At 38.8% G+C, this 23,450-nt stretch overlaps 1 pseudogene; it reads left to right on the top strand.

Moving 5' to 3' along the window:
• The window catches only part of LOC147357263 (RNA-binding protein EWS-like), a 31,298-nt pseudogene extending 12,243 nt beyond the window's left edge, over positions 1 to 19,055 (top strand).
• Positions 19,056 to 23,450: the final 4,395 nt, after the last annotated feature.

Raw genomic sequence — 23,450 nt, 5'->3', positions numbered from 1 at the left:
TTGGTGTACTGTTGCTTGTAATGGACTCTTATGATCTTTTGTATTTCTGTGTAGTCCAGTGTAACTTTTCCTTGTTCATTTCTAATTATATTGATTTGAGCCCTATCCCCTTTTTCCATGATAAGTCTGGTGAAAGATTTATCAATTTTGTTTATCTTCTCAAACAACCAGCTTTTAGTTTCATTGACCTTTGCTATTGTTTTTTTAATTTATATTTGATTTTTTCTGATTTGATCTTTATGATTTCATTCCTTCTGCTAACTTTGGGTTTTGTTAGTGCTTCTTTCTTAAGTTGTTTTATGAATAAATTAGGTTGTTTATTTGAAATTTTTCTTGGTTCTTGAAGTAAGTTTGCATTGTTATAAGCTTGATGCTGTGAAAGTACTGCACTCAATATGCCAGCAAATTTGGAAAACTCAGCAGTGGCCACGGGACTGGAAAAGGTCAGTTTTCATTCCAATCCCAAAGAAAGGCATGCCAAAGAATACTCAAACTACCACACAATTGCACTCATCTCACATGCTAGTGAAGTAATGCTCAAAATTCTCCAAGCCAGGCTTCAGCAATATGTGAACCGTGAACTTCCTGATGTTCAAGCTGGTTTTAGAAAAGGCAGAGGAACCAGAGATCAAATTGCCAACATCTGCTGGATCATGGAAAAAGCAAGAGAGTTCCAGAAAAGCATCTATTTCTCCTTGATTGACTATGCCAAAGCCTTTGACTGTGTGGATCACAATAAACTGTGGAAAATTATGAAAGAGATGGGAATACCATACCACCTGATCTGCCGCTTGAGAAATTTGTATGCAGGTCAGGAAGCAACAGTTAGAACTGGACATGGAACAACAGACTGGTTCCAAATAGCAAAAGGAGTTCATCAAGGCTGTATATTGTCACCCTGTTTATTTAACTTATATGCAGAGTACATCATGAGAAACACTGGACTGGAAGAAACACAAGCTGGAATCAAGATTGCTGGGAGAAATATCAATAACCTCAGATATGCAGATGACACCACCCTTATGGCAGAAAGTGAAGAGGAACTAAAAAGCCTCTTAATGAAAGTGAAAGTGGAGAGTGGAAAAGTTGGCTTAAAGCTCAACATTCAGAAAACGAGGATCATGGCATTTGGTTCCATCACTTCATGGGAAATAGATAGGAAAACAGTGGAAACAGTGTCAAACTTTATTTTTCTGGGCTCCAAAATCACTACAGATGGTGACTGCAGCCATGAAATTAAAACACACCATGAAATTAAATAACTTTCCTTGGAAGGAAAGTTATGACCAACCTAGATAGCATATTCAAAAGCAGAGACATTACTTTGCCAACAAAGGTTCGTCTAGTCAAGGCTATGGTTTTTCCTGTGCTCATATATGGATGTGAGAGTTGGACTGTGAAGAAGGCTGAGCACCGAAGAATTGATGCTTTTGAACTGTGGTGTTGGAGAAGACTCTTGAGAGTCTCTTGGACTGCAAGGAGATCCAACCAGTCCATTCTGAAGGAGATCAGCCCTGGGATTTCTTTGGAAGGAATGATGCTGAAGCTGAAACTCCAGTACTTTGGCCACCTCATGCGAAGAGTTGACTCATTGGAAAAGACTCTGATGCTGGGAGGGATTGGGGGCAAGAGGAGAAGGGGATGACAGAATGAGATGGCTGGATGGCATCACTGACTCGATGGACGTGAGTCTGAGTGAACTCCAGGAGTTGGTGATGGACAAGGAGGCCTGGTCTGCTGCGATTCATGGGGTCGCAAAGAGTCGGACACGACTGAGCGAATGATCTCATCTAATCTCATCTGAAGCTTCCCTCTTAGGACTGCTTTTGCTGCATCTCATAGATTTTGGATCATCAAGTTTTTATTGTCATTTGCCTCTGGGTATGTTATGATTTCCTTTTTTATTTCTTCAGTGATATATTGGTTATTTAATAACATACTGTTTATCGTTCATGTGTTAGGTTTTGTTCCCCTGCAATTGATTTATACTTTTATAGTATTGTGATAGAAAAAGATGCTTAATATTTCAATTTACTTAAATTTACTGAGGTTTGATTTGTAACTCAAGATGTGATCTGTCCTGGAGAATGTTCCATGTGCACTTGATAGGAACATGTATTCTGCTGTTTTAAGACAGAACACACTTCCTCTAAGATCAGGAATAAGACAAAGATGTTCAGTCTTGCCAGTTTTATTCAGCATAGTTTTGGTTTGGAAGGGAATTCAAGTTGGAGGGGGGAAAAAAGAGGTAAAAGTGTCACTGTTTGCAGGTGACATAATACTGCATATAGGAAATCCTAAAGACTTTTAACAGAAAACTGCTAAAATTCATCAACAAATTTGATAAGGTGGCAAATTGCAAAAATAATACACAGAAGTCTCTTGCATTCCTATACACTAACAGAAGATCAGAAAGAAATCAAGGAAACCTTTCCATTTACCATTGCATCAAAATAAATAAAATGTTTAGCAATAAACTTACCAAAGGAGGCAAAATACCCATACTCAGAAAACTATAAGATATTGAAGAAAGAAGTAAAAATCACATAAACAAATTATGAAGAGATATACCATGTTTTAGGATTGGAAGAATCAATATTGTGAAAGTGACTATACTACCAAAAACAATCTACAGATTAAATGCACTCCTCATGAGATTATCAATGGGACTTTGCACAGAATTATGCAAAATATTTTACACTGTATGGAAACACAAAAGACCCAAATAATAAAAGCAATCTTAAGAAAGCAGAAGAATCAGACTCCCTGATTTCAGATTCTACTACAAAGTTACAGCAATCAAAACAGCAGGATACTGTCACACACATCAGTGGAAAATGACAGAAAGTCCAGAGATAAATCCACACACCTATGGTCCTTAATCTATGAGGGAGACCAGAATATACAATGAAGCAAGAACCATCTCTTTAAGAAGTAGTTCTAAGAAAACTTAACAGCTACATATAAAAGGATAAAATTAGAACATTTCCTAACATCATAAAAAAATGAAATAAATTAAAGACCTAAATGTAAGGCTAGATACTATAAAACTTTTAGAGGAAAACAGGCAGAACACTCTGACACAAATTGCAGTAAGATCAGTTTCTACCCACCTCCTACAGTAATGAAAATAAAAATAAATAAATGGGACATAATTAAACTTAAACAAAATTTGCACACCAAAGGAAATGATAAAGAAACTGAAAAGACAACCCTAGAATGGGAGAAAATATTTGCAAAGAAAGCAATTGAAAATAATCTTCAAAATATACAAACAGCTCACCAAACAAGCAAACCGCTCAATCAAAAAATAAGCAGAAGATCTAGACATTTCTCCAAATAGACATATATGTGGCTAAAAAGCACATGAATAGAGGCTCAGTGCCACTAATTATTATAAAAATGCAAATCAAAACTGAAATGCACTTATCACCTCACACAGATCAGAATGGCCACCATCAAAAAGTCTACAAAAAATAAATGCTGAAAAATGTGTGGAGAACAGGGAGCCATCCTATAGTGTTGGTGGTTATGTAAAATGGTACAACTATGGAGCAGAGTTTGGAGGTTCTTTTGAAAACTAGAAATAAAGCTACCATATTTATCCAACTATCTCACTTCTGGGCATACACTCAGAAAAGAGAATCATAATTTGAAAAAATATATGCATTGCATTATTCACGGCAGCACTATTCACACTAGCTGGAAAATGAAAGCAACTGAAACATCCATCAACAGAGGAATGGACAAAGGTGAAATATGTGTGTGTGTGTGTGTGTGTGTGTGTGTACACATATACATACATACTATGGAATATTAGTCAGCCATAGCAAAGAATTGAATAATACAACTTGCAGCAACATGGAAGAACCTAGAGATTTTCATACTGAGTGAAGCAAGTCAGAGAGACAAAGACAAACATATGATATAACTTATATGTGGAAACGAAAAAATGGGTACAAAGGAATTAACGAAACAGAAATAGAGTTACAGATGTAAGAAACTAACCTATGGTTACAAGAGTATAAGGGGGGTGGTGAAGGGAAAATTTGGAATATTGGTATTTACATATACATACTACTATATATAAAATAGACAACTAGTAAAAACCTAATTCATACCACAGCAAACTCTACTCAATACATGTGATGGCCTATATGGGAAAATTATCTACAAAAAGAGTGGGTATGTGTATATGTGTAACTGATTCGCTTCACTGAAGCCCTGAAACTAACAGAATATTATAAGTCAATTATACTCTGATACCATTTTAAGAACGTATATAAATGTTCATCGAAGCATTCCTGCTGCTGCTGCTGCTAAGTCGCTTCAGTCATGTCCGACTCTGTGCGACCCCATGGACTGCAGCCTATCAGGCTCCTCCACCCATGGGATTTTCCAAGCAAGAGTACTGGAGTGGGGTGCCATTGCCTTCTCTGGAAGCATTCCAGCTGCTGCTGCTGCTGCTGCTAAGTCGCTTCAGTTGTGTCCGACTCTGTGCGACCGCATAGACGGCAGCCCCGCTATGGGATCCCCCGTCCCTGGGATTCTCCAGGCAAGAACACTGGAATGGGTTGCCATTTCCTTCTCCAATGCATGAAAGTGAAAAGTGAAGTCGCTCAGTCACTCAGTCGCTCAGTCGTGTCTAACTCTTAGTGACCCCATGGACTGCAGCCCACCAGGCTCCTCCATCCATGGGATTTTCCAGGCAAGAGTACTGGAGTGGGGTGCCATTGCCTTCTCCGGGAAGCATTCTTAACAGTGGCTAAACGTTGGAAGCAATGCTTTAATTGATTTACAAATAAACAACATATGTACAAGGAAGTATTATTTGGCCATAAAAGAAATAAAGTAGAGATATATGCCAAAGCATGGATAAACTTTGAAAACATTATACTAAGTGAAAGAAGTCAGGTACTAAAGACCACATATTATGTCATTTGCACGAAATACCCAGAGTAAGCAAAAAAAAAGAGAGGACATGTGGTCAGTCAGTGCAGTTCATTTGGTCAAGTCATGTCTGCAACCCTGTGGACTGCAGCACCCCAGGCTTCCCTGTCCATCACCAACTCCTGGAGCTTGCTCAGACTCATGTCCATTGAGTCGGTAATGCCATCCTACTGTCTCATCCTCTGCCATTCCCTGTCTTCAATCTTTCTCAGCATCAGGGTCTTTTCCAATGAGTCAGTTCTTTTTATTGGAGCTTCAGCTTCAGCATCAGTCCTTCAATGAACATTCAGGACTGATTTCTTTTAGAATTCACTGGTTGGATCTCCTGTTGTTCAAGGGACTCTCAAGAGGCTTCTCCAACACCACAGTTCAAAAGTATCAGTTATTAAGCACTCAGCTTTGTTTATGGTCCAAATCTCACATCCATGCATGACTACTGGAAAACCAGAGCTTTTACTAGATGGACCTTTGTTTGCAAAGTATTATCTCTGCTTTTTAATATGCTGTTTAGGTTTGTCACAGCTTGTCTTCCAAGGAACAAGTGTCTTTTAATTTCATGGCTGCAGTCACCATCTGCAGCAACTTTGGGGTCCAACAAAATGGACTTGAACAAGAAATGGGGAGTGAATGATAATTGCTATCATATTTCTTTTTAATGCTTACAAAAATATTCTAAAACTGACTAGGGTGTTGGTTGCTCAACTCTGTGAACACACTGAAAACTACTGAATTGTATACTTGAAGTGATCTAATTTTATGCCATATATATTATATCCCAATAAAGTTGTTCTTTAAAAATGGCATTGGTTTAGCAATCTCTAACAATTTATTCTCATTTCCCAATAAAATACCCATGAAAACAGATAAAAATATGAAAACAAGACCAACCAGTTTTTTAAAGTTAAGGAGAAATTTCTAATAATTAAAATTTGAGAAGTATTACATTAAAAAATGTACACACTTGCTCAGCCAAGTGAAAAATAGCAAAAGTGGCTCACCACTCCCTAACCTTCCATAAATAGGTAGACATACCCTCATCTTTTTGCAATTTCTTGAACAACAGGTTGAAAAGTAATTTCATGTCAACATTGAAATTAAACAATTGTTCTTCCTCCATAGACACTGGTTTTCTTAAACTTTTTAAGTCATTCATCAGTATTTTTTTTTTCTTTTTATTTTCATCAATAGACACAGGTACTGAGAAACCAAGCCTGAATGGATTTAGAGAGGAAATTGTGGGTGGAGATTTATGTCCTTGGAACTCTAGAAATCATTTTGAAGAGTGAAAGTTTGGAGTCTTGTCATTTCTCATGAGTTGCATCTATTTAGGGCAAAGGAAGGTCAGAAAATGAGATTAGAAGAATGTACACTTTCAGATTGTACAAAATTTGGCTAGATATGGAAATTGGACTAGGAGTTTTGCAAACGAAACTGCCATTCTGCTGTGAATATGAAAAAATAACTTGGACGGCTTCCTTGTTGCCAGAGAGTGGTGTCAAAGGATATACTTTAATCAAATGGACAAATTCAATTTCTTATTTAACAATGAAAACTAGGGTCATCTCAGTTCTGATGGTTAAAATTTACACTTTGGGGAAATTAAAAAATATACACAAATACTTGAACAATTGACTGTCTCAGAGATCCTCTTTTTCTTTTAAAACCATTTAAAGAAAATAATAACCAGTTGCTAACAAGAAACAGAAGAATATAAGTTTAAACTTTGCAGTGGTTTATCTCTTCCAGTTCTCCTCTTTTTAGTTAAAATTCAGCAGTACAGACCATGTTAGTTAATATGAGGGGCAATAATAGCATATATTTAAAATTTTTGTTTTTATTCATCTTTGATTGGAAAAATCAATGCACCTATGAATTACTATAAGAGAAAGTATTTTTTAATATTTTGTGATTCAAGTATCCACTGACAGAAAATTAACTAGATTACAATTAGTAATGTCAAATATACAAGAAATACTTACTTAATATCAAATAAGAAAGACTAAGTCTAAGAAAAAAGATGGTGTGAGTCCCAGTATAGTATTTTGTCTACATTTTCTCTCATTTAATTTAAGATTGGGTAAGATTGGCACTTGGCCCATAGTAGTGTTCAATATATATGTTGAATATTGAAAACATCCAAAATGTATTTGAGGATATAGTTTATTTAAGAATTATTTGGTAAATCTCTTAAGTGAAAGTAAGCTGTAACTCCCTAATTTTTTTCCCCTTATAAATCAACAATATCACTTGAGTTTTCCTGCAATGTGGGCTAAAACAAAGCCCAAGTGGCTAAAACTTATGGAACATTTCTAATATTCTGGGCAGTACTCTAAACATGTTTTAAGTATTAGCTCAGTTAATTGTCACAACATCACTGTGAGGTAAGTGCTATTATTATTACTCCATTTTAGGGATTAAAAAAAAAAAAAAAGCAGAGCATGGAGAGGCACAACTTTTTGCATTTAAACCCAGGTCACCTGAAATGAAGCCTCCATGCAATAAAGAACCATGTTTTACTGTTTTCCTGTGTTGTAGCCTTACCTGTCTACCAATCTAACATGCAAAGTGATGGCATTAGTGCTTTGAGGTGCTGATAGGCAGCAAGAGAGATTGAAATTCAAAAAGTATCCTCTTTTCAACAGTTTGCCTGACACACCAAAAACAAACTGTGAGAGGATATGCCTTTCAGCCGGTTCTTTTTGACTTTTCCTAATTGCAGGAAGAAAAAGCAGTATTGCTTGTTTTCTTTTTTTTCCTTTTCTACCAGTTGAAAAAATGGGAGAATCCTTATCTCATATGTCATTTTGGCATTTTTATATAATTTTTCTAATTACTCCAAAGTTAAGAGAACATAAAAATATAGGAATCATTTGTCAGGTAATTATAGCAATGTAACTTTTCCTTTATTTTTATTCTTTTCTTTAGTTTTCTTCAAAATCTAATTTTTATGATACTGACCTTCTCAACTCTCTTTCCTTCTCCAAAATGAAGCAGTTTAAGGTGTCATTTTTATAAATATTTTAAAGATTTTCAGCACAATATTTTGAATTATATTTTTAAAAATCTGAGACTCATACAAAAAAATTGTTAGAGATCACATTTGCAGCTTATACATGGGAGAAATGCATAAACATATTTAATGAGTGAATTCACTCAGTCGTGTCCAACTCTCTGTGACCCCATGGACTGTAGCCTACCACACTCCTCTATCCATTGGATTTTCCAGGCAAGAGTACTGGAGTGGGTTGCCATTTCCTTCTCCTTCTCCAGAGGATCTTCCCAATCCAGGGATCGAACTTGTGTCTCCCGCATTGTAGGCAGACGGTTTTACCATCTGAGCCACCAGGGAAGCCATATTTAGTACATATTACATAGTAATATACATAGAACATATTTAGTACACAAGTTTAATTATGTGAAAGTCGCTCAATCGTGTCCAACTCTTTGCAACACTATGGACTATACAGTCCGTGGAATTCTCCAGTATTCCAGTATTCTTGGGCATCCCTTGTGGTTCAGTTGGTCAAGAAGTTGCTTGCAATGAGGGAGACCTAGGTGCAATCCCTGGGTTGGCAAGATCCCCTAGATAAGGAGGGAAAAGCTATACATTTCAGTATTCTGGCCTGGAGAATTCCATCGACTCTTTAGTCCATGGGGTCACAAAGAGTTGGACATGACTGAACGACTTTCACTTCACTTTAATTTGTGAATAATTCTGACTCACTATTTTGTGTGCCTGGAAGAAGCAATGCTGAAGTTCCAATACAAATAAGAAAACTTAAAAATGGGTTGAATATGTTTAAGATATCAGGTTTATTTCATATAACATATATTTTGATGACGTATAGCTAGAATATGTGATAAAGAATTTTGTAGTTTGAATTTAAGTTGAATCCTAATTTACCTTGTTTTCTTAGCAGGACATGAAGATAAGCATTATTCAAAGAAATGGCAAAAGTATGAGAAATTTTAAAATTCACTATATTTTTTCCTAGTACGCAACTCATTAGCCAAATATTCTGGTAGCCTCCATCAGACTGATACATAAGAATCACAGATTTTAGTTACATTTAGGGAAACCCATATCAAATGGCTTCCCTGGTGGCTTGGATGGCAAAGAATATGCCTGCACTACAGGAGACCTGGGTTCAATCTTCAGGTCAAGAAGATCCCCTGGAGAGGAAATGGCAACCCACTCCAGGATTCTTGCCTAAAGAATCCCAAGGACAGAGGAGTCTGGTGGGCTAATGTCCATGATTTTGTAAAAAGTCAAACAAGATTGAATGAATAACATTTTCACTTCACTTTCATATCAAATGGGATTTCCAAACTTAGAACAGAGAATCAACCTTAAAGTTCTATAAACCTTCTCACCTCAAAGCCTTGCAAGGAATTATTTCTCTCTAGTGTTGAAGAGTTCATCTTTTAAGCATACTTGATGCTACATAGATAATTGGAGTGTTCTAAAAGCTGTTGATAAAGACATAGCGAATCCCATAGCTCCCTAGGATCCTTCTGCCTTTCCAAGGGCTCTTTTTTCCCCATGATTTATGAGAACAACATCCCTTATAAAAGCAGAAGTCTTGGCTTATATATTCTGGAAGGCAATGTCATTTCAAGTTTCAGTGATATTGACTGTAAATTTTATAGAAGCAACTGAAATTATTCCTAAAATATTTGATTATATGCTATATATAGGGGCTTCCCTGATGGCTCAGTGGGAAAGAAGCCTCCTGCAATGCAGGAGACTCAGGTTTGATCCCTGAGTTGGGAAGATCCCCTGGAGGAGGGCATGGCAATCCACTCTGGTTATTCTTGTCTGGAGAATCCCATGGGCAGAGAAGCCTGGCAAGCACAGTACATAGGGACACAAAGAGTTGAATACCACTGAAGTGACTGACCATGCATTCTGATGTGTGTGCTGCATATAGTTATAGGTACTTATTTGCCACTGGCCAGAAAACAGTAAATAGAATCTAATAGAGAAGCATGTTCAAAATTTTCAATATCATATATGAAGTGATGAAGTTTTATATAAGTAAAGCAAAGGATAATTTCCATTCAGTTCAGTTCAGTTGTTCAGTCATCTGACTCTTTGCCACCCCATGGACTGCAGCACGCCAGGCTTATCTGTCCATCACCAATTCCCAGGGTTTGCTCAAAGTCATGTCCATTGAGTCTGTGATGCCATCCAAACATCTCATCCTCTCTCATCCCCTTCTCCCACCTTCAATCTTTCCAAGCAGCAGGCTCTTTTCCAATGAGTTAGTTCTTCTCATCAGGTGGCCAAAGTATTGGAGTTTCAGCTTCAGCATCAGTCCTTCCAATGAATATTCACGACTGATTTCTTTTAGGATTGACTGGTTTGATCTCCATACAATCCAAGGGAGTCAGAGGAGTCTTCTCTAACAGCACAGTTGAAAAGCATCAATTCCTTGGTGCTCAGCTTTCTTTATAGTCCAACTCTTACATCCATACGTGACTTCTAGAAAAACCATAGCTTTGACTAGATGCACTTTTGTGGGCAAAGTAGTGTCTCGGCTTTTTAATATGGTGTCTATTTTGGTCATATCTTTTCTTCCAAGGAGCAAGTGTCTTTAAATTTCATGGCTGCAGTCACCATCTTCAGTGATTTTTAGAGCCCCCTCAAAATAAAGTCTCTCACTGTTTCCATTGCTTCTCCATCTATTTTCCATGAAGTGATGGGACCAGATGCCATGATCTTAATTTTCTGAATGCTGAATTTTAAGCCAACTTTTTCACTCTCGTCTTTCACTTTCATCAAGAGACTCTTTAGTTCTTCCTTGCTTTCTGATAAAAGGGTGTTGTATCTGCATATCTGAGGTTATTTATACTTCTCCTGGAAATCTTGATTCCAGCTTGTGCTACATCCAGCCCAGTGTTTTGCATGATGTGTTATGCATATAAGTTAAATAATCAGGATAACAATATACAATCTTGATGTACTCCTTCCCCAATTTGGAACCAGTCTGTTGCTCCATGTCTGGTTCTAACTGTTGCTTCTTCACCTGCATACAGATTTCTTAGGAGGCAGGTAAGGTGGTATGGAATTCCCATGTCTTGAAGAATTTCCCCACAGTTTGTTATGATACACACAGTCAAAGGCTTTGGCATAGTCAATAAAGCAGAAGTAGATATTTTTCTGGAACTCTCATTTTTTCGATGATTCAACGGATGTTGGCAATTTGATCTCTGGTTCCTCTGCCTCTTCTAAATCCACCTTGACCATCTGAGAGTTCTTACTTTATGTACTGTTGACACCTAGCTTGGAAAACTTTGAACATTACTTTGCCAGTGTGTGAGATGAGTACAAATGTCCAGTAGTTTGAAGATTATTTTGCATTGCCTTTCTTTGGGATTGGAATGAAAACTGACCTTTTTCCAGTCCTGTCTCCACTGATGAGTTTTCTAAATTTGCTGGCATATTGAGTGTAGTACTTTAGCAGTATCATCTCTTAGGATTTGAAATAGCTCAACCTGAATTTCATTACCTTCACTAGCTTTGTTCATAGTGATGCTTCCTAAGGCCCACTTGACTTCACACTCCAGGATATATGGCTCTAGGTGAGTGATTATCTGGGTCATGACAATCTTTTGTGTATATTTCTTCTATGTATTCCTGCCACCTTTTCTTAATATCTTCTGCTTCTGTTAGATCCATACCATTTCTGTCCTTTATTAGTAATAAAGTATATTAGGATAGCCTATCCCTTCTCCAGCAGATCTTCCCAACCCAGGAATCGAACCGATGTCTCCTGCATTGTAAGCAGATTATTTACTAACTGAGCTATCAGAGAAGCCCAATGATTTTCATTATTTAGAAGCAAAAAGTAAGAATTTTTTTTTTTTAAGTCAAGATGATATTTATTAGCTATGCTACTTAGCACTTCTGGTTCTTAACACCTTTATTTGTTAAGTTGGAAAAATAATGCTTATCTTATGGGCTACGTGAGAACAGGAAAACATATCAGTACATCTATCAAATAGTAGATAATAAAGATAATTTCTAATATTTTTATGTCATTTGGTTATTATATCTACTGCTCTATTTTCCAAATGTAATATTTAAGTATAATATATATCATTTTCACAAACTAGTAAACACATTACCCAGTGCCCAGGATAAGAAACATAACAGTGCTGTCATCCTGGAAAGTTCCCCCACCCATGTTCTAATCATAAATCACATCCTCCACAAGGATGCTCCCATCATGATTTCTAATATATTGATTAATTTTGCCTGTTTTTGAACTTGATAACTACTTCCTAGATCCTCAAATCTGTCAGCATTCTACATGACCAATAGGACTTTGCAGATATGATTTAATAATTTAAGATGGAGTAAATTCTCCAAGCCAGGTTTCAGCAATACATGAACCGTGAACTTGCTGATGTTCAAGCTGGTTTTAGAAAAGTCAGAGGAGCCAGAGATCAAATTGCCAACATCTGCTGGATCATGGAAAAAGCAAGAGAGTTCCAGAAAAACATCTATTTCTTCTTGATTGACTATGCCAAATCCTTTGACTGTGTGGATCACAGTAAACTGTGGAAAGTTCTGAAAAAGAAGGGAATGCCAGACCACCTGACCTGCCTCTTGAGAAATCTGTATGCAGGTCAGGAAGCAACAGGTAGAACTGGACATGGAACAACAGACTGGTTCCAAATAGGAAAAGGAGTACCTCAAGGCTATATATTGTCACCCTGTTTATTTAACTTATATGCAGAGTACATCGTGAGAAATGCTGGACTGGAAGAAACACAAGCTGGAATCAAGATTGCCGGGAGAAATATCAATAACCTCAGATATGCAGATGACACCACCTTTATGGCAGAAAGTGAAGAGGAATGAAAAAGCCTCTTGATGAAAGTGAAAGAGGAGAGTGAAAAAGTTGGCTTGAAGCTCAACATTCAGAAAACGAAGATCACGGCATCCAGTCCCATCACTTCATGGGAAATAGATGGGGAAACAGTGGAAACAGTGTCAGACTTTATTTTGGGGGGCTCCAAAATCACTGCAGATAGTGACTGCAGCCATGAGATTAAAAGATGCTTACTCCTTGGAAGGAAAGTTGTGACCAACATAGATAGCATATTCAAAAGCAGAGACATTACTTTGCCAACAAAGGTCCATCTAGTCAAGGCTATGGTTTTTCCAGTGGCATGTATGGATGTGAGAGTTGGACTGTGAAGAAGTCTAAGCACCAAAGCATTGATGCTTTTGAACTGTGGTGTTGGAGAAGATTCTTGAGAGTCCCTTGGACTGCAAGGAGGTCCAGCCAGTCCATTCTGAAGGAGATCAGTCCTGGGATTTCTTTGGGGGGAATGATGCTAAAGCTGAAAGTCCAGTACTTTGGCCACCTCATGCGAAGAGTTGACTCATTGGAAAAGACTCTGATGCTGGGAGGGATTGGGGGCAGGAGGAGAAGGGGACGACAGAGGATGAGATGGCTGGATGGCATCACTGACTCGATAGATGTGAGTCTGGGTGAACTCCAGGAGTTCGTGATGGACAGAGAGGCCTGGCGTGCTGCGATTCATGGGGTCGCAAAGTGTCGGACACGACTGAGCGACTGAACTGAACTGAAGTGACCTAGGTTATTTAGATAGGCCCAGTTGATCACATAAATCTTTAAAAGCAAAGAAACTTTCCTCACTACTGTGAATGAGAAAGAGTGAAAAAGAGGGAGAAAATCAGACACATGGAGAAAAGAAATCACAAATAGAGACAGAAATACTGGCGGAGAGAGCAGAGAGATGACAGAAAGAAAAATAGAGAGACTCAGTGGGGGAAGTAAGGTGAGGAACATCCCTGGCACTAATAATTCAGGTCTTGGCCATGACTTGAGGAATGCAGGGCACTTTTAGAAGCTGGGAATGGCTTCAAAAGGGAGTCTCACCTGGAGTGTGCAGAAAGGAACATAACTGCTTTAGTTTAGCCTAGTGAGAGCTGATAAGGTTTTGATTTAAAGAACTGTAAGATAACAAATTTGTGCTGTTTTAAGCCACAAAATTTTTGATAATTTGTTACAGAATAAATATGAAACAATACACTTATATTCCTATGGCTGGAATTGCTGAGTTATAGAGTCAGCTTATGCTTGAGTTGATTGGAAATTATCGAATAACTTCCAAGGCGGTTTTACCAGTCTATCCTTCTACTAAGAGTATGTGAGAATTTTAGTTCCTACACATTTGGAACTTTCTTTTGTCATTTCCATTCTTCTAGTAAAATTGTATGTACTGTGATTCTATTCTGCATTTCTCAAATAATAAATGAAGTCAAACACTTTTCATGTTTATGGGGCAAGTGGACTGCTTATCTTGTGATGTGACTGGCAAGTCTCTTACCTATTTTTTAATGCATTTGTTTACCTAATCCAAAAAGGTTTTTTGTTTTTTTTTTTTTTGTTTTTTTTTTTTTTAATATATTCTTGACATGAGTCATCTCTCAGACATAGTATCATCAATATTGTCACATCTTCTTGTAGTCTGTCCATTTTTCTTCTGCTATCTTACTGGTTGGTGAAGACAAAACAAAAATTAATACACTTAGCCTCTTTCTGTATTATTTAAGGAAGCTTTTGCTATCCCAAGATCATTAAAATTTTCTCCTATGATTTTTTTCTCAATCCTTTATTTTTTGCCTTTTATATTTAATGCAATCTGTCCTTGAGACAAAAGCTTTAAATCTGTTACAAATGACAAAGTGAGGTATGGAGATTTAAACGTTAAATAGAAAATTAAAGAAGAGGTTGAACTGTGGTCTTCTGCTGTGCTTATCTACAAACACTGCTTTGTCTACTGACCTTGTAAAGTCTTCCCTGATAACTTCAAAGTCGAATGGGTCTTTCCCTTTCTCAGCCACAACATTTCTCAATTCCACTCATGAGGTGTACTTTTAACAATTGTAGGTATTATATGCATTTGCATGTGTTGCCTTCCCGCCTGGATTGTTAGACTCTGTGATCAATGGCTGCTTCATCATACATCTCTATGGGATTTTCAGAATTAGCCCAACTTAAAACTGTTTGTATTTATTACATGATTGCTAAAAGAAAGGGAAATAACCATTAATTTCTCTGCTTTACACATATAGTTCACATGGCAACAATACTTGCTATATGACTCAAAAAAATCATGAAAAACTTTTTACAAATAACAATCTTTTGGCATAAAAAAAGATCTGAGAAAACAAAAATCTTTCTTTTTCATGGAAAGACATTTTATTTCTAAAATTTATTTATTTATTTTTGGCTGTGCTGGATCTTCATTGCTGCCTGTGAGCTTTCTCTAGTTGCAGTGAGCAAGAGCTATTCTCTAATGTGAAGATTTCTCATTTGATGGCTTCTCTTGTTGTGGAACATGGGCTCTAGGGCACATGTACTTCAATAGCTGGGCTTCACAGTTGTAGCTTGAGGGCTCTAGAGCACAGGCTCAGCAGTTGTGGTACACAAGCTTTGTTGTCCTGCCGCATGTGGAATCTTCCCAGACCAGGGATCGAACCCTTGTCCCTTGTGTTGACAGGCAGATTAATAACCAATGGACCTCAAAGGAAATCTGGAAAGGCATTTTATTTTAAATATAGCTGTCTGTACATGTCAATCCCCAAACCCCAATTTAGCCTTCCCCTCAACTCTTCCCCTTTGGTAACCGTAAGTTTGTTCTCTAAAGATACTGATCATAACAGATCATTCACTTTAGAGATGTGATGAGAGACAAGCAAGGAATAAGAATACCAATGGCCAATAGAACTATTATATAATTGACTTCTTTAAGCTCTAAGCCCATCAGACCAAATCAAAGTAGTGCATATATTCAGCCTCCTCTATGTCTCATGTACTTAAAATTTTCAAGACAATATATATCTCAGAGAATCACTTGGGGCCCATATTTTGTCACACATGACAAGAAAATATATCAATCATCTGGATATTAGCTACGTAAATGACAAAACAATACTTTATTAGCACTGCTTCTGCTGCTGCTGCTGCATCGCTTCAGTCGTGTCTGACTCTGTGCGACCCCATAAACGGCAGCCCACCAGGCTCCCCCTTCCCTGGGATTCTCCAGGCAAGAACACTAGAGTGAGTTGTCATTTCCTTCTCCAATGCATGAAAGTGAAAAGTGAAACTGAAGTCGCTCAGTCGTGTCTGACTCTTAGCAACCCCATGGACTGAAGCCCAACAGGCTCCTCTGTCCATGGGATTTTCCAGGCAAGAATGCTGGAGTGGGGTGCCATTGCCTTCTCCATTATTAGCACTAATTTTTGACTATTCAATACCTCATCAGTAACACATAATTGCATTCCAGTTAGTGGTGGCTAAGAAAGCAGGCTTTCTAACCTAAAGTAACCAAAATTTATAATTCACTTCTTATATAAACAAAGTTTTTTTCTTTTTTTTTCCATCCACCTTTTGACCTTATACCTTAAAATACTCTTACTTTTAGACAATTTTCAAGAATATCTGTGTTTTTGGAGTTTTGCATAGGAAGTTATGGACAATTAAAAAGATCCATTTCCATTCTCTAAGAGTAAAATGCTATCTCATGTCCTTCTTTAATTATGTCAGGAGCATTTTTTTAGCACTTAGAAAAAGTTGTGCTGTTAAGATAAAGTGTGATTTTAACACATTTGAATAAATTAGAAGAACATATGTATTTTCGGAGAAATTGATAGAAGTGTTTGAAACACAAAGAGCTACACAATTGTTTTTTAAATGGATGTTAGAAGATTTCGTTACAAGGCAAGATCAAGTTTGATTTTTACCTAATGAACCTGAACTTTCTGCCAGTATGAGTCATTTCAGCAGCACACCTGAATTCACAGAGTACGACCACATCAGTTTCTGATATATTAGTAGGCAATGAGAGTACTCAGCCTTGATTAAGCTGGGAGATTGCAAATTCCTGATCTTGATATCAAACTCTGTTTCTTATAGGAAAATCATTCTACTCTATAAAAGGATGAGATAGTATTTTAATTAAGTGCTCAAAACAGCTAATTTATAGCTAAAGCTTAATATATACCACGAAGATTTCTATTTTATATATTTACTTTCAAAAGTATCTCCAAAGCAATGTTTTTCAAAGTGGTTTGCTTAGTTTTGAGAAGTGGTTTTCGTATCTTAAAAAAGTAAAAACATAACAGGATTCATTTTATCTTAAAGGTATGATAAATCTTTAGGTATTTACCTTAGTCTGGGCAACAATTTTGATTTTTCACTGTAATTTTTGTTGAGATTTTTTTCAGCTGTCACAACCATATAAGACTGATAATTCTTTGTAACTAAGTCCTGCTGCTGGTGCTGCTGCGTCGCTTCAGTCGTGTCCTCTGTGCGACCCCATAGATAGCAGCCCACCAGGCTCCTCCATCCCTGGGATTCTCCAGACAAGAACACTGGAGTGGGTTGCCATTTCCTTCTCCAATGCAGGAAAGTGAAAAGTGAAAGTGAAGTTGCTCAGTCGTGTCTGACTCTTAGCGACCCCATGGACCACAGCCCACCAGGCTCCCCCGTCCATGGGATTGTCCAGGCAAGAGTACTGGAGTGGGTCGCCATTGCCTTCTCCAGTAACTAAGTCCAATACACTTTAATTTCTCCAGCCCTTGAGAACTAAGGGTTACTCTCTAGTGAAGAAGAAGGCAAGTGGGAAACACTGGAAGAACTTGCTATTAGTGCGTGATTATTATTGCTATTAGTGATTATTATTATATTTTAATTTCAAGCATGAGCTCAAAAAGGAGTCATTGTGACTGGCTTATGATTACTTTCTGTAAAAGTCTGCATCTTACTCATTTTTATCTCCACAAGACTCAACACAGCATCTACCATCTGAGCAGAAACTAAAAAAAAAAAAAAAAAATGCTTCTAAGATATTTTTGCATTGTGAATGCCTAGAAGTTTAAGTGCTGCTTATCTAAGATCTACTTTATTCTGTTTTCATTATATTTAAAATTTGTAATTGTGGAAAGAAAAGGGTACCCATGGATATTACAGTACCTACAGCCCAGTAGGGCTATGGTGCTTACACCACCTACCCCACTCTTGGATATGTACAGCCACTCAGGCATATGCACCCTATGGATAGCCCACTGATGTCAGTTATACCCAGGCTCAGACGAATGCAGCCTATGGGCAGACCACATATGCAACTTCCTATGGGGAGCCTCCCAATGGATATTCTACTTGAACTGCACCCTCCACAAGGGTATTGTCAGCCTGTCCAGTATATGGTACTGCTGCTTATGATACAATCACTGCTACAGATATTACCAACTAGGCCTCTTATGCAGCTTATTCTGCATATGACACCTAGCTTGCTCAGCTATGGACAGCAGAGTAGCTACTATGGTCAACGAAGCAACTGTGAGCAGCAGCCACCCACTAGTTACCCTTCATCCCCCAATGGATCCTATAGCCATGTTCCAAGGCAATATAGACAACACAGCGGCAGTTATGGGCTACAAAATTCATTCCACACAACCACCCCAAGAGCACCCCACTCTCATTTACAAGCAGGAGTCTGGAGGATGTTCCTGGCCAGAAGAGAACTGGAGAATGAGTGACCTGGTTTACCTGGGCAGAGGAAAAGGGAGATTTGATTGTGGAAGTATGAGCAGAAGTGGGCAGGGAGGAAGATGAGGTAGAATGAGTGAGGTGGCTTCAGTAAGCTTGGTGGACACATGGATGAAGGACAAGATCTTGATTTAGGCCCACTGTAGGTCCAGATGAAGGCTCTGGTGACAGTTCAGTTTATGTTTAAGGTCAGATTAAATGCCAGTGTGACATTAGATGATCTGGCAGACTTCTTTAAGCAGTGCAGAACTGTTAAAATTAAGGAGTGGACAACCCATGATTCATGTCTAGTTGGACAAACAAACAGGAAAACCCAAAGATTATGATGCTACAGTGTCTTATAAAGATCTGCCAAAATTGCTGTAGAGTGGTTTGATGGGGAAATTTTTAAGAGATTCTCTTGCAAAAAGGAAGCTTCCAATGAACAACATGTGGGAAGGAATGACACATTGCGAAGACAGATGGATGCCACTACCTCCTGAGGAGGTCCAGGGGCCTTGGAGGTCCTGAAGAACCCATGGATCACATGGAAGGTTGTGGAGTAGACAAAGAACCTTCTCACACAAGGCCCTGGGGTTTCCAAGGGAACCCATTTTGAGGAGGATACTGGAAGTGCCCTGATTCAGGGTGTGGAAGACAGAATTTCATCCAGAGTGCAACCAGTCTAAGGCCCCCAAACCCAAACACTTCCACCCGACATCTTTCCAACTCCTAGGTAGTGAATGTGGCAGGGGTGGCTCTCGTGGTAGGTGGGAAAGAAAAGGTGACATCATGGACCCTGGTGGTTCCAGTTCAGTTCAGTTCAGTCACTCAGTTGTGTCCGACTCTTTGCGACCCATGGACTACAGCATGCCAGGCCACCCTGTCTATTGCCAACTCCAGGAATTTACTCCAACTTACGTCCATTGAGTCAGTGATGCCATCCAACCATCCCATCCTCTGTCGTCCTGTTCTCCTCCTGCCTTCAAAATTTCCCAGCATCAAAGTCTTTTCAAATGAATCAGTTCTTCACATCAGTTGGCCAAAGTATTAGAGTTTCAGCTTCAGCATCAGTTCTTCCAGTGAACAATCAGGACTGATTTCCTCTAGGATGGACAGGGTGGATCTTCTTGCAGCCCAAGGGACTCTCAAAAGTCTTCTACAACACCACAGTTCAAAAGCATCAATTCTTCAGCACTCAGCTTTCTTTATAGTCCAACTCTCGCATCCATACATGACCAGTGGGAAAACCATGGCTTTGACTAAATGGGCTTTTGATGGCAAAGTAATGTCTCTGCTTTTTAATATGATGTCTAGGTTCATCATAAATTTTCTTCCAAGGAGCAAGCGTCTTTTAATTTCATGGGTGAAGTCACCATCTGCAGTGATTTTGGAGCCCAGAAAAATAAAGTCAGCCATTGTTTCCACTGTTTCCCCATCTATTTGCCATGAAGTGATGGGACCAGATGTCATGATCTTAGTTTTCTGAATGTTGAGCTTTAAACCAACTTTTTCACTCCCCTCTTTCACTTTTATCAAGAGGCTCTTTAGTTTTTCACTTTCTGATATAAGGGCGGTGTCATCTGCATATCTGAGGTTATTGATATTTCTCCCAGCAATCTTGATTCCAGCTTGTGCTTCATCCAGCCCAGCATTTCTCATGATGTGCCTTGCATATAAGTTAAATAAGCAGGGTGACAATATACAGCCTTGACATACTCCTTTCCAAATTCAGAACCAATCTGTTGTTCCATGTCTAGTTCTAACTGTTGCTTCCTGACCTGCATACAGATTTCTCAGGAGGCAATAAGGTGGTCTGTTATTCACATCTCTTGAAGAATATTCCCACAGTTTGTTGTGATTCACACAGTCAAAGACTTTGATGTAGTCAATAAAGGAGAAGTAGATGTCTTTCTGGAGAAGGCAATGGCACCCCACTCCAGTACTCTTGCCTGGAAAATCCCATGGATGGAGAAGCCTGGTAGGCTGCAGTCCATGGGGTCGCGAAGAGTCAGACACAACTGAATGACTTCAATTTCAGTTTTCACTTTCATACATTGGAGAAGGAAATGGCAACCCACTCCAGTATTCTTGCCTGGAGAATCCTAGGGACGGGGGAGCCAGGGAGCTGCCGTCTATGGGGTTGCACAGAGTCGGACATGACTGAAGCGACTTAACAGCAACAGCAACAGATGTCTTTCTGGAATTCTCTTTCTTTGTTGATTATCAAACGGATGTTGGCTATTTGATCTTTGGTTCCTCTGCCTTTTCTAAAACCAGCTTGAACATCTGGAAGTTCACGGTTCACATTTTGTTGAAGCCTGGCTTGGAGAATTTTGAGCATTACTTTACTAGCATGTGAGATGAGTACAATTGTGAGGTAGTTTGAGCATTCTTTAGCATTGCCTTTCTTTGGGATTATAAAGAAAACTGACCTTTTCCAGTCCTATGGCCACTGCTGAGTTTTCCAAATGTGCTGGCATATTGAGTACAGCACTTTCACAACATCATCTTTTAGGATTTGAAATAGCTCAGCTGGAATTCTATCACCTTCACTATCTTTGTTGGCAGTGATGCATCTTCAGGCCCACCAACTTGAATTCACATTCCAGGATGTTTAGCTCTAGTTGAGTGATCACACCATTGTCATTATCTGGGTTTTGAAGATCTTTTTTGTATAGTTCTGTGTATTCTTGTCACCTCTTCTTAATATCTTCTGCTTCTATTAAGTCCATACCATTTCTGTCCTTTGTTGAACCCATCTTTGCATGAAATTTTCCCTTGGTTTCTCTAGTTTTCTTGAAGAGATCTCTAGACATTCCCATTCTATTGTTTTCCTCTATTTCTTTGCATTGATCACAAAGGAAGGCTTTCCTATCTCTCTTTGCTATTCTTTGGAATTCTGCATTCAAATGGGTATATCTTTCCTTTTCTCCTTTGCCTTTTGCTTCTCTTCTTTCCTGAACTATTTGTAAGGCTTTCTCAGACAACCGTTTTGCCTTTTTGCACTTATTTTCCTTGGGGATGGTCTTGATCCCTGCCTTCTGTACAATGTCACAAACCTCTGTCCATAGTTCTTCAGGCTCTCTATCAGATCTAATCCCTTGAGTCTATTTGGGACTTCCACTGTATAATCATAAGGGATTTGATTTAGGTCATAACTGAATTGTCTAGTGGTTTTCCCTACTTTCTTCAATTTAAGTCTGAAGTTTGAAATAAGGAGTTTATGATCTAAGCCACAGTCACCTCCCAGTCTTCTTCTTGCTGACTGTGTAGCATTTCTTCATCTCTGGCTGCAAGGAATATAATCAATCTGATTTCAGTGTTGACCATCTGGTGATGTCCATATGTAGAGTCTTCTCTTGTGTTGTTGGAAGAGGGTGTTTGCTGTGACCAGTGTCTTCTCTTGGCACAACTCTGTTAGCCTTTGCCCTGCTTCATTCTGTACTCCAAGGCCAAGTTTATCTGTTACTCTAGATATTTCTTGACTTCCTACTTTTTCATTCCAGTCCCCTATAATGCAAAGGACATCTTTTTTGGGGTGTTAATTATAGAAGGTCTTGTGGGTCTTCATAGAATGATTCAACTTCAACTTCTTCAGCATTACTAGTCAGGGCATAGACTTAGATTACTGTGATATTGAATGGTTTGTTTTGTAAATGAACAGAGATGATTCTGTCATTTTTGAGATTGCATCAAAGTACTATATTTCAGACTTTTTTGTTGACTATGATAACTACTCCATTTCTTCTAAGGTATTCTTGCCTGCAGTGGTAGATATAATGGTCATCTGAGTTAAATTCAACCATTCCAGTCCATTTCAGTTCGCTGATTCCTAAGATGTCAATGTGCACTCTTGCTATCCCTGTTTGACCACTTCCAATTTACCTTGATTCAAGGTTCCTATGCCATATTGCTCTTTACAGCATCAGACTTTACTTCCATCACCAGTCACATCCACAACTGGGTGTTATTTTTGCTTTGGCTCCGTCTCTTCACTCTTTCTGGAGTTATTTCTCCACTGATCTCCAGTAGCATATTGGGCACCCACTGCCTTGGGGAGTTCATCTTTCAGTGTCCTATCTTTTTGCCTTTTCATGTTGTCCATAGGGTTCTCACTAAAATGGGTTTGCCATACTTTTCTCCAGTGGATCACGTTTTGTCAGAACTTTCCACCATGACCCGTCTGTCTTGGGTGGCCCTACAGGGCATGGCTCATAGTTTCTTTGAGTTAGACAAGGCTGTGGGTCTGTGTCATCAGATTGGTTAGTTTCTTGTGAATGTGGTTTTCAGTCTGTCTGCTCTCTGATGGAGAAGGATAAGAGGCTTATGGAAGTTTCCTGATGGGAGAGACTGACCTAGAAGGAAATGGGGTCTTGCTCTGAATGGGTAGGGCCATGTTCAGTAAATCTTTAATCCAATTTTCTGTTGAAAAGTATGGCTGTGTTCCCGCCCTTTTATTTACCTGGGGTGGAACTATGGTGGAGGTAATGAAGATAATGGTGACCTCCTTCAAAAGGACCCATGTAGGCACTGCTGCACTCAGTGCTCCCAGCCCTGCAGCAGGCCACCGCCAACCCACCCCTCCACCGGAAACTCCTGGACACTTATGGGCAAGTCTGGATCAGTTTCTTGTGTGGTCACTGCTCCTTTCTCCTGGGTCCTGGTGCACACAAGGTTCTGTTGTTGTTGGTAAAGAGTTTGTTTCCCAGTCCTGTGTAAGTTTTGGCATCTCTATGGTGGTTCCAGTGGAATGTTAAGAGGTTGCTGTTGGGACATTAAACATGGTGGCTTTAGTGGAAGAAAATAAGGTGATCTTGGGTGACCCCTAGGAACTTAGATGCAATAGAGGAGTGGTAGAAGAGGCAGGTGTGGAGGACCTGGAAAAATGGCTAAAGGTGAGCACCACAGGAATGCAGACACCAG

Source organism: Bos grunniens, chromosome 15, assembly GCF_055505025.1.
Source record: "Bos grunniens cultivar Pamir isolate PY7600 chromosome 15, Bosgru_T2T1.0, whole genome shotgun sequence".
NCBI classification, from domain to species: domain Eukaryota; kingdom Metazoa; phylum Chordata; class Mammalia; order Artiodactyla; family Bovidae; genus Bos; species Bos grunniens.
This window is presented reverse-complemented; position numbering and strand designations above follow the sequence as displayed.